This window comes from Camelus ferus, chromosome 22 (genome assembly GCF_009834535.1).
Source record: "Camelus ferus isolate YT-003-E chromosome 22, BCGSAC_Cfer_1.0, whole genome shotgun sequence".
In the NCBI taxonomy this organism is placed as follows: domain Eukaryota; kingdom Metazoa; phylum Chordata; class Mammalia; order Artiodactyla; family Camelidae; genus Camelus; species Camelus ferus.
In genome coordinates, this window is record NC_045717.1 from 12,132,509 (window position 1) to 12,151,255 (window position 18,747).

General features: G+C 32.8%; 1 long non-coding RNA gene across 1 annotated transcript in view; it reads right to left on the reverse strand.

Annotated features, from left to right (window-relative positions):
• The window catches only part of LOC116659003, a 376,226-nt gene that overhangs the window by 148,981 nt on the left and 208,498 nt on the right, over positions 1–18,747 (reverse strand). The window contains exon 2 of the long non-coding RNA XR_004314261.1: positions 2,786–2,829. This is a non-coding gene — a long non-coding RNA (uncharacterized LOC116659003). The remainder of the gene's footprint in view (positions 1–2,785; positions 2,830–18,747) is intronic.

Consider the following 18,747-nt stretch of genomic DNA (forward strand, 5'->3'; position numbering starts at 1 on the left):
AATTCTTCTTCTTTACTTTCTTCATTTTTCAACAGCAGTATAGAAGTAAATTGAAAAATGTAACATTAAAAATGTGTCAAGAGAGTTATTTGGAGACTTACAATATTAACATGTGTCATCTTAAAAATAGAAACAAAGGATAATACGAAGCACATAAGAAAATAAACATGAATATAGAGGATAGTGACGAGTCCAACAGTAAGATGAGATATACTTGGAAGTTTTTACTCCACTGGAGAAAACTACTTACTAAATAACTCATCAATTATGATTAGAATTTCCAACAATTTCTCTTAGCTGATGCATCACTGAAAATATTTGATTTTCACTTAATCTAACAAATAGAACATTTTCATTTGAAAAGCTGCACATACTCACAACCTAAAGTTTTAGAAAGAGTATTCACAGTTTCTAATAATACAAAATTATATTAGTGTTGCATCTAAATATATCTTAGTATGTTTGGAATTTTGACTATAACTATAATTTTCCAAATAAATTGCCTTTGGTAAAATTATCTTGTGACTATAAACTCTTTTATAAGTTTTTCAAATTAATTCTTCTCATTTTAATCAGCAATCTTAAATTAAGAAAGAAGACTGAAATATTAAAAAAATGTATTTCCACATAACACCTATTAGATATTTTTAACTAAAATGAAAATAAAACCAGAATTAAATTTTAGGGATATACAAAATAATTTTATAATAATCACTTGCAATTTTCAAAGTATTATAAGTGCATATTCCTTCAAATTCTGCTTTCCAATATTTACATTAATTTGATAAAACTAACACCAAACTGTCCATATTGGAAGACTTTCTTTGGAATGATGTCACTATGGGTTTATTCATTTCATCTCTTTGATAGAAATATATCTCATTTAGATATACATTTTATTGAACTGGACAATGTGCTGAGCAAAAATATAACTGCAATATCCTCTAGTCAGAAAAAGTAGAATTTATTGCATGACAAGAGTCAAGAGAGTATGATTAGGACATTAAAAAGAACGGTAGTTAAGCAAGAGTGATCGTCACTGCTAACAGCTCATCTTCTCAGGGCCACTTGACATGTTTCTCAGTCTGTGTCCCGATCGAGTGGATTAGAAGGCCAAAAAACACTACGCCTTTTAAACAATGTGCAGGTGACTGGTTCCGAAACAAAGTAAACACAAAATAATGAAAGTAGAATGCCTGTTACTTTAAAAGGCAGTTCTTCGTAATGCTTCCCTTTGGCAATTTTTAGGTCTTTATTTTAAATTTAATAGTTAAGTGTATAAAGACATAATTTTGTGTATATTGGGTAGCTCAAAGGAGCTTTCATTGCAATAGAGCATCCTTGGAGAATTTACAGAATCTTCTTCAGTCAATTGCAATTCTGATGTTCCACATGGTTACAACATTTTTATCTCATTAATGCCTAATTTACAAGCATAAACCATTCTAAATGTATCAGAACAGATGTAGGAAATAATTATAATTTAGATTGAAATCTTCATCTCCTAGTCACATATTTTTAAGCCATCTATCTTAAGGAAAAGAAATTAATAACTTATTGAAGAGGATTCAAAGAAATAAAAAAGTTTTCCAATTTAAATAAAGTGGTGCCACAATTTAAGTTATTCATTTCTACCAGTTTACCTATTATTGCACAGATGTGCAATACGTGCTGTATTGAGCTATATGGTTTATAACAGGACACGTGCAGCATTGATAAGACAACCTGAATCTATTTAAATATGCTTTTTCATGGAGCCTCCCATCATAGCCCTTGGACATTTAGCTTAATGCTTTGAGAGTTCCTCAAATTTTGTTTTTGACTTTTTAAATGGAGATTATTTCACTTGATTGATTGGCACTGAATTTGCTACATACAAAAGCAAATATAAAAAGGAAATGTTTTGCCATTATGAAAATACTGAAGCTAATTTATCAGGACTATCTTAATCAGTTTAAAATATCTTGGCAAATCGATCAAAACAATAACACTGTCCCACCCGCTAAACAGATTAATTACTTGAATAAACAGAATAACCAATTGTTCTGCTCTTGAATGGAAACAATCTACATGATTTGAATGTGCTGAACTGATCCTCAGTCAACATCAACTTTCAGTTCCATGTAGCCAGTGTGTCTCACCATTAGTTCCCATTAGCCCTTAACCATCCCAATCTGAATGAGGGCAGGGCATGTGCGGCATATAACATAAAAAACATGTCTGCTTGAGACCATCTTCCCCACTTAATTTCAATACATCTATACAGACTAAGAATTACGGTAGCTTATATTACTCCACTTCCTACTCACATTTCTCAACTTACTCCATGCCCCAAAATGGGTAACGCAAGGCTGTTCAAACCCTTCTTTGCATGCCAGTCTTCCTATTATTGTCTGCCTGGGTTTGTTAGGAATATCCTTATGAAATATCTAATATTAATTAAGCCATTTGTACTCTGTATTGTTTTTCCATTAAAAAATCACTTTGATTTTTAAACTATTTGTATGTACTCATTAAATATTTGTAGACGGAGCAGATGAAGAAAACCTAAATTTTGACTTATTCAAAATCTTAGTCATTTATGATTTAAGATGACACCAAAGAAAGCTTTGGAGAGGGGAATGTATCTAATTGTCTTTGAAAAGTTTGTCTCAAGGTGAGCCAGTTTTTTTCTTTGTAATTTACATTTTGATAAGGTCAGTTTTCTCAGAACAAGCCTTCATTGTGCTTTGTGTAGATAAAGCTGAACAAATGGAAACACAAAAAATAAATAAAGTGTCCCTACCTTAAGGGAAATCACTGCAGGGCTTACCCTCAGACTTCATATATCTGCAACATAAGAAGAAACACACCCAATAGTTAACTTTAATTGAAGGAAAAATAAAATCACCATACAACAAAATTTATGGGATGCAGCCAAAGTATACCTCAGAATAAAATTCATAGCGCTTAATACATCAGAAAACAACAGGTGATTCAAATCAGTTAATTATCTATACTTTCACCTTATAAAATTAGAAAAAAACAGAAAAATGATAACAAAGCAATTAGCCAAGAGGAAACAAGTGTAAGTGCACAAATCAATAAAATCAGAAAAGCCACAGAGGAAAGTCAATAAAACGAAAAGCTACTTTTTAAAAGACTTTATTTTTTTGAGCAATTTTAAGTAAAACTGAAAGAAAGGTACAGAGAATTTCCATATGACATCTGCTTCCAGATATGCAGAGCCTCCCCTGTTACCAGCGTCAGTCACCAGAATGGTACTTTTTTTTTAACCAAAGCGGAACTACATCCACACACCATAATCCACAGAGCCTACAGTCTACTTTAGGGTTTACTCTGTATTTTCCATGTATTTGGAAAAATATATAGTGCCATACATCCATTAATATACAGAGTATTTTCACTACCCTAAAAATTTCCTGAGCTCCACCAATTAATCCCTTCCTCCCACCTAACCCCTGACAACCACTAATTTTTTTTTGTCCCCATAGATTTGTGTTTTCCAGAATGCCATACAGCTGAGGTCATACAGGATGTAGCCTTTTCAGATAGCCTTTTCAGCTTTTTCACTGGGCAATATGCACTCAGGTTTCCTCTATGTTTTTCTGTTCTTTAATAGCTCATTTATTTTTAATGCTGAATAATATTCCATTGTCTGGATATACCACTGTTTATTCATTCACTTACTGAAGGACATCTTGGTTGCTTCTATGTTTTGGTAGTCATGAATAAAGCTCATATAAACATCTTTTAATTCATTTGGGTAAATACCAAGAAGCATGATTGCTGGATTATATTTTTAGAGTATGTTTAGTTTTGAAAGAAACCACCAAATTGTCTACCAAAGTGGCTGCACCATTGTGCATTCATATCAGCAATGTTTGGGAGTTCCTGTTGCTCCACACCCTTGGCAGCATTTGTAGTCACTGTGGGCCATTCTAACAGGTGTACAGTGGTATCTTGTTGTTTTACTTTACATTTCCATGACATATGATATGGAGGATGTTTTCATATGTTTGACATCTGTGTATCTTTTTGGTGAGATGTCTGGTCAGGTCTTTGGCTCATTTTTTAATCAGATTGTCTGTTTCCATATTGCTGAATTTCAAAAGTGTTTGTATATTTTGGATAACAGTCTTCTATCACATGTGTCTTTCACAAATATTTTCTCCCAGTCTATGGCTTGTCTTCTAATTCTCTTGATGCTACTGTAGAAGTTTTTAAATTTAATGAAGTCCAAAAAACAAAAGTTATTTGTTTCATGGATCATGCCTACGGTATGGTATCTAAAAGGGCATCAGCATACCCAATGTTATCTAAATTTTTTCCTATGTAATCTTCTAGGAGTTTTACAGCTTAGTGTTTTACTTTTAGGTCTACAATCAATTTTGAGTTGATTCTTGTGAAGGGGTGTAAGGTCTGTATCTTGATTCTTTTTTTTTTTTTTTTTTTTTTTTTGCATGTGGATATTCAGTTGTATCAGCACCATTTGTTGAAAAAACTATCTTTGTTCCATTTTATTGCATTTTTCCTTTGTCAAATATCAGTTGACTATATTTATATGGGTCTATTTCTAGGCTCTCTCTCCTGTTCCATTGATTAATGTGTCTATTCTTTTCTCACTAACACACTTCTAATTACTGTGGTTTTAAAGTAAGTCTTAAAGTTGGGTAGCATCAGACTTCCAAGTTTGTTCTTCTCCTCTAATATTTTCCTGGCTGTTCTGGGTCTTTTGCTTCTCCATATATATTTTAGGATCAGTTTTGTTGATATTTATAAAATAACTTGCTGGATCTTGATTGCGATTGCATTGTATCTATAGATCATTTAAGAACTGACATCTTGACAATATTGTATCTTTCTATTCATGAAGTTGGAATATCCATCCATTTATTTACTTTTTCTTTTATTTCAAAAAGCTATTTCTTTAAAAAATATTGATTAAATTGATGTAACTCTAATCAAACTACAAGAAATATACTCCCACATAAATGATTGATTGATTTTCAACAAAAGTGCCAAGCCAATTCAATGCAGAAAATAGACTTTAAAAAAAATGGAAAGAAGATAAAAGCACATCAATCTGTACCTCATGTGATATATAAAAATTTCACATCAAAATGAACCACAGACCTTAATATAAAACTCAAAATTATAAAATTTCTATAACACAACATATGAGATAATTTTTGTGACCATGGGTTAGGCGAAGAAATTTATAGACACTTCTCCAAAAGTATTTTCCATAAAAAAGTTATAATTTAAATGTGATCAGAATTATGAACTTCTGTTCTCCGAAAGAGACTGTATATAGAATAAAATGACAAAAACAGTTTAGGAGAAAATATTTGCAAACACATAAATGAAAAAGAACCTGTATTCAATATATATAATGAACTCTCAAAACTCAGTAATTTTAGGTCTTACTACAAAGGGGTACAGCAGAGTTTCTGGAGTGACAGAACTGTTTTATATGAATTTGGTGATGATTACACAAATTGTATGACTTTGTTAAAATAAAAAACACTACACAATAAATGTGATATATTTTACTGAACTTGTTATATATAAAATATATCAAAATACTAAAAACACAAAATTATTTTGTATTACAATTACAAACAAATAAAAAATAATATTTAAAATATACAATTTAAAATAGCAGCCAAAATCTGGAATAGTAGAGATAAGTTAACAAAATGTGTGCAAGACCTATGCAATGAAAACTACAAACCACCGCTGAGAGAAATTATAGAAAGTATTTACCCAAGAGAAAAGTAAACAAAAATCCTCAAAGATTGAAACAGGAATATACCTAACAACTTTATTTACAGCATTCTAAAACTGGAAAAAGAGTCCAATATACCAAAGGTATAGAACAGAGAACCCTAAAACAGACCCACACATTTATAGACACATACATGCCAAAGTAACACAGCTCAACAGTCACTAATGATGATGATTTTAAGTAATAATGAGGGACAATAGGGTATCACTATAGGGAAAGGAAAATAAACACTCAAACACTTATTCTCTACTATATACAAAATCAATTCAATTAATTAAATACTGAAATAAAATAATAAAGTTTTTTGAATGACAATATAAAAAATATCTTTATTTCTCAAGATTATTAACAAAAGACAATATCCAAATAACCAATAATCATGTAAAGGTATTGAACATTGTTAATAATCATAACTGTGCAAAGTACAAACACTACTATTACTAAAAACATGAGCATTTTTATTACTATCACTCCCTAGAAAGACAAAAATTTAAAAGACAATGATATACACCACATTAACAAATGGAAGAATAAAAACCATGTGATGATCTCAACAGATGCAGAAAAATCTATTCATAAAATTCAACATCTGTTTATTATCAAAAAAAAAAAAACTCTCCAGGAAGTGGGCACAGAAGGAACAAAGCTCAACATAATAAAGGCAATATCTAATAAACCCAGAGCTAACATCATACTCAAAGATGAAAAGCTGAAAGAATTATCTCTAAGATCAGGAAAAAAACAAGGATGCCCACTCTTACCACTTCTATTCAACATAGTTTTGGCCATTCTGGCCACTGCAATCAGAGAAGAAAAAGAAATAAAAGGAATCCAAATTGTAAATGAAGAAGTAAAATTGTCACTGTTTCCAGATGACATGATACTACCACAGAAAGTCCCAAAGATGCCAATCAAAAACTACCAGAGCTCAACAATTTAATTCAGTAAAGTTGCAGGACACAAAATTAATATACAGAAATCTGTGGCATTTCTATACACTAAAAATGAACTAATACAAAAAGAAATTAAGGAAATAATCACATTTACCATCACATCAAAAAGAATAAAATACCTATCCATAAACCTAGCCAAGAAGGCAAAAGACCTGTACTCAGAAAGCTATAAGACACTGAAGAAAGAAATTAAAGATGGCATGAACAGATGGCAAGATACACTGTATTCTTTGATTGGAAGAATCAATATTGTTAAAATGACCACATTACTCAAGGCAATCCATAGATTAAATGCAATCCCTATCAAATTACTAATGTCATTGCCTTTTTTTTTTCCCAGAATTAGAATAAATACTTTTAAAATTTGTATGGAAACACAAAAGACCCTGAATAACCAAACCAATCTTGAGAAAGAACAAAGCTGAAGGAATCACGGTCTCTGACTTCAGACAAAACTATACAAAACTACAGTAATCTGAACAGTATGGTACTAGCACAAAATCACACACATAAATCAGTGGAACCAGATAGAGAAACCAGAAGTAAACCCACACATTTATTGTTAATTAATCTACAAGAAGAGAATAATATACACTGGAGAAAATGCAGCCTCTTCAATAAGTGGTGCTGGGAAAGTTGGACAGCCACATGTAGAAGAATGAAACTAGAATATAATCTAACACCACATATAAAAATAAACTCAAAATGGATTAAAGACTTAAATGTAAGATAGGATACTATAAAACTCCTAGATGAAAACATAGGCAGATCACTCTTTGACATAAATCACAGCAATATTTGTCCTGACTATGTCTCCTAAAGCAAAGGAAATAAAGGTAAGAATAAAGAAATGGAACCTAATTAAACTTAAAAGCTTTTACATACTGAAGGAAACCACTGACAAGATGAGAAGACAACTTACTGAATAAGAGAAAATATCTGCAAATGTTATGACTGATATGTGATTAACAGCTAACATATATAAACAGTTCATACAACTGAACATCAAAAAAACAAACAAATCAATTAAACAATGGACAAAGATCTGAATAGACATTTTTCCAAGAGGAAATGCAGATAGCCAACAGCCACATGAAAACAAGTTCAATATCACTAATTATCAGAGAAATACAAATTAAAACCACAATGAGATATCACACCTGTCAGAATGGCTACAAACAAAAAGAACACAAATAACAAATGCTGGCAAAGATGTGGATAACAGGGAACCCCTGTACACTGTTGGTGGGAATGTAAATTGGTGCAGCCACCACTATAGAAAATAGAATGGAGGTTTCTCAAAAAACTAAAAATAGAACTACAGTATGATCTAGCAATTCCATTCCTGGGAATATATCTGACAAAAACAAAAACAGTAATTCAAAACAATACATGCACCTCAATGTTCTTAGTAGCATTATTTACAACTGGCAAGATCTGGAAGCAAAGTAAATGGACATCAACAGATGAATGGATAAAGAAGATGTGATATACAATGGAATACTACTCAGCCATAAAAAGGAATACAATTTTTGCCATTTGCTGCAACATGGATGGACTTACAGGGCATTATGCTAAGTGAAATAAGTCAGACAGAGAAAGACAAATAGTTTATGATATCACTTTTATGTGGAATCTAAATAATACAACCCAAAAAAGTGTAACAACAACAACAACAAAAAAAACAGACTCACAGATACAGAGAACAAACTAAAGATTACCAGTGGGGAGCAGGGGGCAATATAAGGATAGGGGAGTAAGAGATACAACTAGTAGGTATCAAATAAGCTAAAGGATATATTGTACAACGTGGGGAATAGAGCCAATATTTCATAATAAGTACAAATGGAGTATAACCTTTAAAAATTGTGAATCACTATATATTTATAACTGTATTATATAATATTATACAGCAACTATTTATACTTCAATAAAAAACAAATAAATAAATAGATGAAATAGCATGTTGCAGATATTAAAAAGTGATAAGTGACCATAAATACTTACATATATACATACATACATAAAAGACAATAATACCAAATATCTGAAGCAAAGGAATCCTTCAAACATTGGTAGAAAGAGCATAAACTGGCATGACCACTTTGGAAAACAGGTTGGTATCAATTACTAAGTTTGAATATTGACATATAATCAGACCAGAAATTTCACTCCTACTGAACAGATATGCTTGCATACATATACCAAGAAATACATACAAGCCCAAACCTGGAAACAACTTCAATGTCAATCAACAGGACAGTGTTAAAAAACACTTTAAAATTGTTAAGTATTTTTGAAGTTTTAAATGAAACTCACACAATGAAATTCAACAAACCACAGCTATACAAAGTAAAACCTGGGTGAATCTCACAATCATAATTTTGAGTAAAGAAAGTATAATAAGACTGTAATTCCTTTGCTTTCATTTATATAAAATACATAAAAATAAAGGAAAAACCAACTTATAGTATGTATGAATGATAGTTCAGGTGGTAAAATATAAAGAAAAGCAAGGAAATCATTACCATTAACATCAAACTACCAGCTACGTTGGTTGAGAGAAAGCAGGTAATAATTAGGAGAGGCTGGGAAGCGAAATTCTTTGATGTTAGCAATGCTTCTGCTTTTTAACTTCAAAGCACCCACTTTGTCAGAAGTTATTGAGTTGCACATTTTTTATATGTGCCCATTTTTTATGTTTCAAAACAAAAATATATGAAGTTAACCATGGATAAATGAATAAATGGACAGATAAATGATGCTTCATCATTGCTTCAAATTTAACACTTTTAAAAATAAACTCAGAATCTTTTTTTGTCCAAATCAATTCCCATGTTGAACTTCCAAATTCTACCCAGGACACTATCACTTTCTTTAAATTCTAACTTAAAATATACACTTCTTTTTTAATGAAGCTGAAAGATTATATACTTTAGAACTGAAAGATCATGGTTCAAATACAAGCCTTTTCTTTTGTTATCTGTGAGGCCACAGCAAAACACCTTACTGACTCCCACCACCACTCCATCTGATAAATGACAACAGGCACTACAATCTACTAGGATTACATGAAATGATGAACATAAACATGTAGCACATAGTGCATATTTTTAAAATGTTGATTCCTATTTTCTCTGAATATAAATATCATATACAACCAGACCTTTTCTAATACGACTTGAGTCTTTGTGATGTGTTTGAGAAAAAGAACCCTGACAGCTAGGAGCTGATAAGGGACTGTCAACCAGGCTGGGTGTTCTCCTGTTGGACATCAGACAAGGCACTCTGTGATCGTGATGAATCAAGAAAGACAAAGCAAAGCAAAACAAAACAAAAAAAACTTCATAACCATGTCTGAACTCAGATCAAAAACAACCAGAATATTTTTCAAATAACAGAAATGACCCTATCATTCCCCACTCCTTGCTAATATTAGTTATTGCTGCTTCTGTACCAATTACAGCTTTAGGATTGTTTCCTATCCCCTGCTTTCTAAGTAACAACTATTGGCATACCCAATCATAGAAGTATCTCTATCCCTTTGAACCCTTCCCAAAATCGCCTAACACAAGTTCAAATCCTATCATAAAACCCTCAAACACCCTGTGAACAGACAGCTCACAGCACAATGTATGCATTCTCCTCCTTGCAACGAGTCAGTTAAACCCAACACTGACCTCAGATGTGCCCTTGGTTGTCTTTGACTTGGGAGCACTGCCATCTCTCGTATGTGGCCCCATTTTGGGGATCCATCTTTCACCCCTTATGTATGAGATCTGTTTCCCTTCATGCATAAACCATTTTGGCACTCTAACTGGGATTTCTACCCCTCCCTTTCCTACCTCCAATCCATACCAGAGACTGCTGAATATTTACTAGTCCACAATTTTTTCTTCCTAAAAAAATACTATTTATCAGACATCTAATTTTACACGTCCACTTTAATACTTAGTGAGTGGAAAGACTGTCAGTAGCTATTCTCTCAGGAGACAAGTTGCATCCTTTTTGCTGGTGAACCAATTGTAAGCTGTGATATATCTGGGTGTTGGGAGATAAAGTGCAAAATGCATACCTGTAAATGGAAAAGCAATTTTCTCTTATGCTTCATATAATAGTGTGTCAAAATTCTTTAATTCCTTTGTTTTGTCTTAAATAAAGAAAGGTTAGGCAATGAGTAAAAATTCTGTTTTGATAGCTCAGATCTCTGGAATAACCCCCACAGGAATTAGCAGGAAGCAAAGCTAGTCAAAGCAATGTTTAGAAAATAGAAGTTTGTACCATGTCATTATATTTCACATTTTCAACTAGACCTGCAATGAGAACACTAGCATCCTTTTTTTTTATTCAACTAGATACTTTTCATTTGTGCTTTTTAAAAAGTATTTTTAAAATTGTATTTTACATAACGTGACACATAAATTGCACACTGTGGAAAGAATTGTCTGCCTCTCTGAATGAAACCATTTTAATCTCAAGAGTTTTATTATCTGTTAAAATCTATTTAAATATAGGCATTCAATTTTACATTACTTGACATTTATGGGGAAGCTATTTTACAGCAGCAGGTTTCTGAATAGACAAGATCACAACAAATATTCATGATTATATGACATGCTAGATTGAAAAATATGGGGAAAGAATGATCTAAATATTCTGGGCAGTTCACATATATGAGTATATCTAAAGAATTCTGGATCAGAGGTCTACTAATACATTATATGTACCTGACAACTAAAATTATGACATGTATAAAAACAGTCTACTTATTTTTATTTACTATATTACAATACTAATTGAAGCTACACTGTTTTGAATATTAGCTAAATATTTAATGGTAAAACTGAAGCCTAGAGATACGTATCTGTAATGCAGAATATCAGTTAGTATTTAAAGCTCTATTTTTAAGAAGAAAATAACAGCAACTTTGCTTAGGTGGATTGTCTAGAAAGACAATAAATCCTATTTTAATTATGCACTGTGATCTATCCAGGGGCTAGAAGGTATCTCAGCTTTTATTTACTGACACAAAAATCCAAATCATGGGCAGAGTTTTAGATATGGAAAGAGACGACATTATACATTTTTCTGGGGGGTGTAACACTTGCTCAAATTGCCAGCTTGAATTTAGAGTTTAAAGAAATTGGGAGAATGACCTCCTACAACCAGGGCTTTCTACAACTGGCCTCTTCAGTCTGGTGTATGACAATTCAAACTGGGATTTTTTTATGAACAGGAAAGGAAACCAACCACCACAAGATTTAAAATTACACAGAAGAATCTTCATGAAACTTCTATCCATCAAATGGCCACTGAAAAATGAGGTAATTACCTAAAATAATTTGCATGTTAAGAGCCAATACAATATTACAAACTAAAGTCCAGTTGTGAAAGCAATGCATAATTTCCTGATTAATGTCTCATGCACAATATTCCTCCATGCTCTGTCAGAGCCTAAATAACAATATGGCCAATCAATCAAAAAAAAAGATAGCTTAGATAAGAAATGAATTCAGCTCTAATAAATCATGACTTGAACTCAGAGAACTTTAGAATTATGACAACTAATCACAGTATATTGTGTTTTAAGGCAATACATTTAGAGTTTAATTGGTCTGATTATAGATTTTTAGTAATTCAAGATTAGTGTGTGAAGCAAAAAAAATTTTTTTTAGTTTGTAAAATGTCATCTATTAAGTTATTGAAGAAAACTTCACATTAAAATAACAACTCTGTAACTCCTCGCTCTGCCAAAAGTTACAGTAAGAACGATATTTAGTCAAGAAGACTGAGAATGTCAATGGAGTAATATGGCCAAATTTCCTTACACAAAGATTATGAAACAGTTCCCTTCTCAGTGCAAAGTGGAAGCATTTCTTCGCAAAGAATTAATCTCCTCCGTCAGCCAAAGGCAGGTGTAGTGATAAAGGAGATGCAGCTGAGGCAAAGCCACACTAATAGATACAAAGACCATAAGTGAGTTTTGATCGGAATCAATGAAATTCGAAAGGGCTTTTCTTTTACCCTTCTGCTATTCTGTTCTTGTGTAAATGGAGAAACTCTTTAAAATATTAAGCCTATTTATGGAACTTATTTAGAGGCAGAATTTTTTCTCGATTGCAGGAAGAAGAAAGGGAAGCAGAAGGAAGAAAAGCCAAGAAGCTTTTTATCGTTGTTGGGGAAGGGGAAATGATGTCAGGCAGGCCAAGAAAATGTGTTCATGATTTCTCTGACCCAGCCTGAATACTGACTCTCCTTTTGCTTCTTATCAAGAAAGCATTAATATTTGGCAAGAGAAGAAAGCAAGTTTGGAGGTCAGACAGGCTGTTCTGTCTGGGTCCTACTGCTTACTGACTATGGCCTTATGCAAGTCACTTTACCTCTTTCAAGCTTGATTTTTTAACCTGAAAACTGGGGATAGTTACATAACACATCCTGCAAGGGGGCAGGAGGTGGTGACTACTGACTAGAACCAGTATGAATCACTGGTACTAGTAGTAGACCAGTGACCAGTACCAATCACTCGGCCCAGTGACTAGTATTTGTAAGTGATGAGTATACAACACAGAATTTTTTACCGATGCTATTACGAAATTGCTTATTTAACCTCTCATACCTGTTTCCTTATCTCTAAAATGGCAAAAATAACAGTACCCATCTGATGTATTTGTTGTGAGGACTACATGAATCAATAGACCTAAATTTCTTATAGTAGTTCCTGATATATAATAAGACATCAAAATGTTAATAAATTAACCATTGGTAGCCACTAGCCATGTGCAGCCATTCAAATTCAAATTCAAATTAAATAAAATTTGATGTATCACGAGTCACATTTCAACATGCGGCTACTTCCTCTTATATTAGACAACACAGCTGAGAATTTTTCAGTTGTCACAGAAAATTCTATTGGGTAGTGATAATAGATTTGTACTTAAAGAAAGGTTTTTTGGGGGAAAATGACCATTCATTCCATTCATTCATATTGTTGGCCAGTGAGTTGGGTGGAGAGGATGGGATAAAAAATAGACCATTTATAAAAGATGATTAATTTGTACTTTCCATAACTTCATATTGTTTCAGGTTGTTTTAGATGTGCTTTCTTCACATATAGGCATATATGATCTTAAGAATTTTTTTAAAAAATACTGCAATAATAATTACGAACACTTTGCATCAGATTCCCTATTAACTCCAGTTAATAAGGAAATAATTACTCAAACTACCAAAGCAACAGCAATGTACCATGTAGAATTCACTTGAGGCAACAACTTAATTTTCAAAAAAAAGCTCTTTGAGTGATACCCCAATGCAACAAAACTTTCCAGAGGTTTGGCAGTCTAAATCCGTGCAACTGTGGTGACTAAGACTTTTCAAACTTTGTCAGGCTTGAAACAGTCTCACAAATCACATAAATGCCATGCAATTCTCAGCAACTATGTAGGAATATATTTATTTAATATTTATTAAATAATATTAATAATGAAAAGTAATTATATCGCCAATTTCTCAAGTGACTATCACTTTCCTAATTTCAATACTCTGTGGTCATTGTTTCCCCATTCTCATTTCTTTGGCCCTGGACTTCTTGGGAATTTTTGATCCTAAGCTATCTTTGATCCTACTGTCCCTTGTGCTGGTTATACAACTTTCTCCCTGTTCCTCTCCTTCCTCCTATACTGTTCTTAGGTGTGTATGTTGTTTTCTGTTTTCCTACCACTCCTCAAACAGTGTTTTGCCCTGAATTTTATCATTCACTTTTTCTTATGTCACTTTAAACGTCCTTTTGACTGTTCTACTATGTTCTCATATTTCAGATATCACCTTTTCACTGATCATGTCACATTCTATCCCTCCAGTGAGAATTTTAATTTAAATCCTAGACCTCTATTTTGTGTTATTTTCTGCATGTCCCATTGACCAAACTTAGATTTTTGTAATACTGAACTAATCTTCTATTTGGAGAGAAAATGAGATCTCTAAAGGATTCATTCTTAGCATGATATCTGCAATGGGTAGGTGTTAACGTGTCATACATAGCAGGCCCTCAATTATACTTCTTTTAATAAATTATTATCTACTCAATAATTAATTAATAAGTACTGTACAGTTATAAAATGCTATGAATAAAATGGAGGATGGCAAAAATTGCTGAAAATTAAAAGGCAATATGCAGAAGTACACTTAAAATATCAGAAGTTTCATGACTCCCTCCTCTGTGATGAAATACTTCCTTCACTTGGCTTTGGGTACTCACTCAAATCTCATGATTTCCTCTTGTCTTATTGTTTTTTTCTTTCTCAATCTACTTTATGGATTCCTCCTCATATTAATATCCTTCAATATCGGAATAGCCCAAGAGTAAGAGTTTGCCCTTGTATCTCTTCTCTATTTGAAGACCCCTAGGAATCTTGTGTAATCCCATCACTTTCAATACTTTGCGATGTTGAAGACTCTTAGTCTGGATACCTATGTTGCACACCAGACTTCAAGTTTAACTGCCTACTTTCAGTGTTATCCTACAAACTTCCAAGGGCCCCCTCTTCCCCAGCAAAATGTGCTCTACAACCTAAAAAATTGCAATTCTATCTTTCCAATTGTGTAAGCCCTCAAACCTTCAAGTAACTCTTGTTTGTTTGTTTTTTAAAGAAAATCTTGTTAAATATATCCTCAGAAAATAGGCAGAATCTGACCCTGCTCCTGAACCCCCAATGCTGTAATTTTATCCAAGCCGTCATTCTCTCACTTTAATTAGTGTAGAGTCACTCGAAGTCATCTCCCTGTTACTGCTCCTCCACCCCTGCACCCTTCAATCTAGTCCCAATACAGCAGACAAAATAATTCTGATAAAATGTAAGTCATATCCTCTTCCTCTTCCATTCATAACCCTCCAGCAGCTTTTCAATTCACCCAGAGTAAAAACCTACATTTTTTACACTGGCCTCTAAGCTCCTTAAAGAATACCAGTTACACATTTGACTCTACCTTCTACTTTTCTTCACCCGTCATTTCTAGCTTTCTGGCCGCCTTGCGATTCTCTGGATGAACCAGGCATGCATCCGGATCCAGGCATCTGCATTTTCTGTTCCCTCTGAGCAACTCATCTCGCAGACATCAACATGACTCACTTTACTCCCCTCATCTTCCTCAGGGCTCACCACGCTATTTAAAACTGAAATCGCCATCACACTTCTTAGCTCCCTTTTTTTAATTCATGGTAATTATTACTCATTTTTGTGTGCTTATTGTTTTCTCAATCCTTATAGAAAGGTAAATCCACAAGATAGGAATTTTACTAGTATATTCTTAGTGCCTAGAAGAGTGCCTGACACATGGTCATCAATAAATGTTAGCAGACCATAAGTGGTAAGTAATTTGAGAGATAAATCTACTGAATAGGTGAAGAACTGGAAAACATATCAGGCTGTACTCAGAATGAGTACATACCTAAAAATAAATAAGTACAATACTAAGGGACATAAAACAGGTAGAGAAACATGGCCCAGTGGGAGGTCCAAGTAAACTTGCATACTACTGAAAAATAAACATTCCTATTTGTAATAAAGTGGGTAATATTGCTGAACAATAATTAAATAGTTTGCCTCATACTTGACCTCTCAGACTCTTTGAAATGCTACTGCATAAAATGGAACATAGCAGACAGTATTTCCATAAATTATTTGACCATATAAACTATTTCTGATCTTCTTATAAAACTAGAGTGTCACTGAATGACTTACGGGAAATGCTGAGGAGAAAGGGAGGTTGCCCTGTAATTCTGTCTCAGTTTGGTAAGATAAAAAATGCTGTGATAAATGAAGCTGGGAAGCTAGGAAGCTAGTAAGATATTCATTAATGTTGAATAATAATGTGTACAGTCAGGAAGAGTCAAGGACTCTGTGGATAATTATCTGTAATATATAATAAGCTGCAATCATATTGCATAAAAAATAATAAGACTTCTGAGGTTTAGTAAAAATATACAGTGGAAGACTTTTTCATTGCCTATGTTTACATCAAGGAGAGTAATAACATTCATCAATGCTACAGAAATACAACTTACCCAACTATTACACTTGTACTTGCATAACTTTTTCATCCCAGAGGTTGTAAGAAGTTTTAGAAAAGATCAACCTATCAAAATTATTGAAAGATTGCAGCATGACATAACAATAAGAGCCAAAGATTTGGAATCAGCATACTTCTCTAAGTATTAGTATGGACATGAGCAGTGAAGTATTAATAGCCCCATATTCAGCTCCACTGGGAAGGAGTTGAGGTTTAAGAACATAGTTTCATAGGTCTCCATCAGGAGTCAATGTCAAAGACATGATTAATGCATAACCCTCTGATACCTAATAATTGGTTCATTATCATCTTTAGTTGATTTATTTGTCTAAATATCAGTTAGGACCATGCCAGGCATGTAAACTCACATTTAAATAAGGTTATAAAAAGACAAGGAAAAAAGATGTTGGTTATATGAATTGCAAACTAGAATATCTCTATGTCAGAAAGGTCACAGCTATGATTATATTGTTTTCTCTTTGCCCTAAACATTTAAATTTTAATAAAGATTAAATGGCATCTCTCTGTAATTTAGAAAAATGACAAAACACTAAAGTTTCTATTTATGATGTATATCTTTGTCTAACTGTTCGTGCTTCTTAGTATATTAAATTTAAAAATTATTAAAATCCTGAAAATTGGTGTTTCCCCTATTCTATATAAAGTATAAAGGACACAGAAATTATGTACTAACTTTACATATCAATGAACCAACATCATCGAAAAATTAAATTTTATTTCTCTCTTTGAAATAGACTCCAAATTCTATGTAATTGTTTAACAAAGAAATATACATTCAGCATTTCTGTTAAACAATATAAACTAACAATAATTAATATTGTTGATGTATTTATTATCTTCATTTTCTTAACAGAGAAATCCTGAAAGCATTTTTTGCTTGAGAAATTCCTAATAACTTCTTTGAAATAGATATGATTTCAACAGGTTAAGGTAATAATTTGTTTCAATATGAATATCTGAAAAAAAATTTTTTTTTCTTTTCACTACACACAACCCTTAATTTTCTGCCCTCCACTTCAATTTACGTAATGTGTACGAACAGGGATGTGTAATAAGATGAATGGCATCCAAAATTAACAACCTAAGTTATACTTTGCATCATAAGTAAACTATTAAGAGTACTGCGTGTTCACTTGAATCCTCAAAACTGTCTGATAATAAAAATAACAATTACAAGGGCAAACACTGATACAGTGATTGCTATATACACATTGTTTTAAGTGCATTCTGCATATTACCTGATTTAAATCTTACAATAATACCTACGAGAAAGGTACTATTATTATCTTTGTTTGACAAAGAAGGAAATTCTACGCAGTGTTTAAGAAATTTGCTCAAGGTCATACAGCTAGAAAGCAGAGGTTCTAGGATTTGAACCCAAGTAATTCAGCTCCAAAATTTGTGATCTTAATAAACTGCACAACCTCCGTGTTGCTTAAGTTGGCTATCTGCTTTCAAACCTGTCTTGCAGATGAGAAAACTGAGGGTCAGAGCTAGTAAGTTTCATGTCAGGATTTGTACAGAAGTTCTTTGAGGATTGTTGTGCACCAATTTTCTGTTCCCCTGGGGGTAGGATTTTTTGGTATCTTTTATGATCTTTGATTATGAAAAACCACAAGTTCCAGAATATGAGTCAAGGCAGAAATTGAGTAATACACATATACTCTAGGTGAATGAAATCAGTGCAGGTTTCTTAGCTTAGTTTCTTTTCAAGGGGGCTGGGGCCAGTGAAGGGAACTAACGTTTATTTAAAATTCACTATATACTGAATCTGTACTAATATCATGATATATAGCTCAGTTTAAGTCCTAAAATAACCCCATGAGGCAATACCATTATTACTATTTTGCTGATGAGGAAAAGGAGACTCTGAAACATGAGAAATTCAGTGTCAGGAGGAAGATCACAATTTGG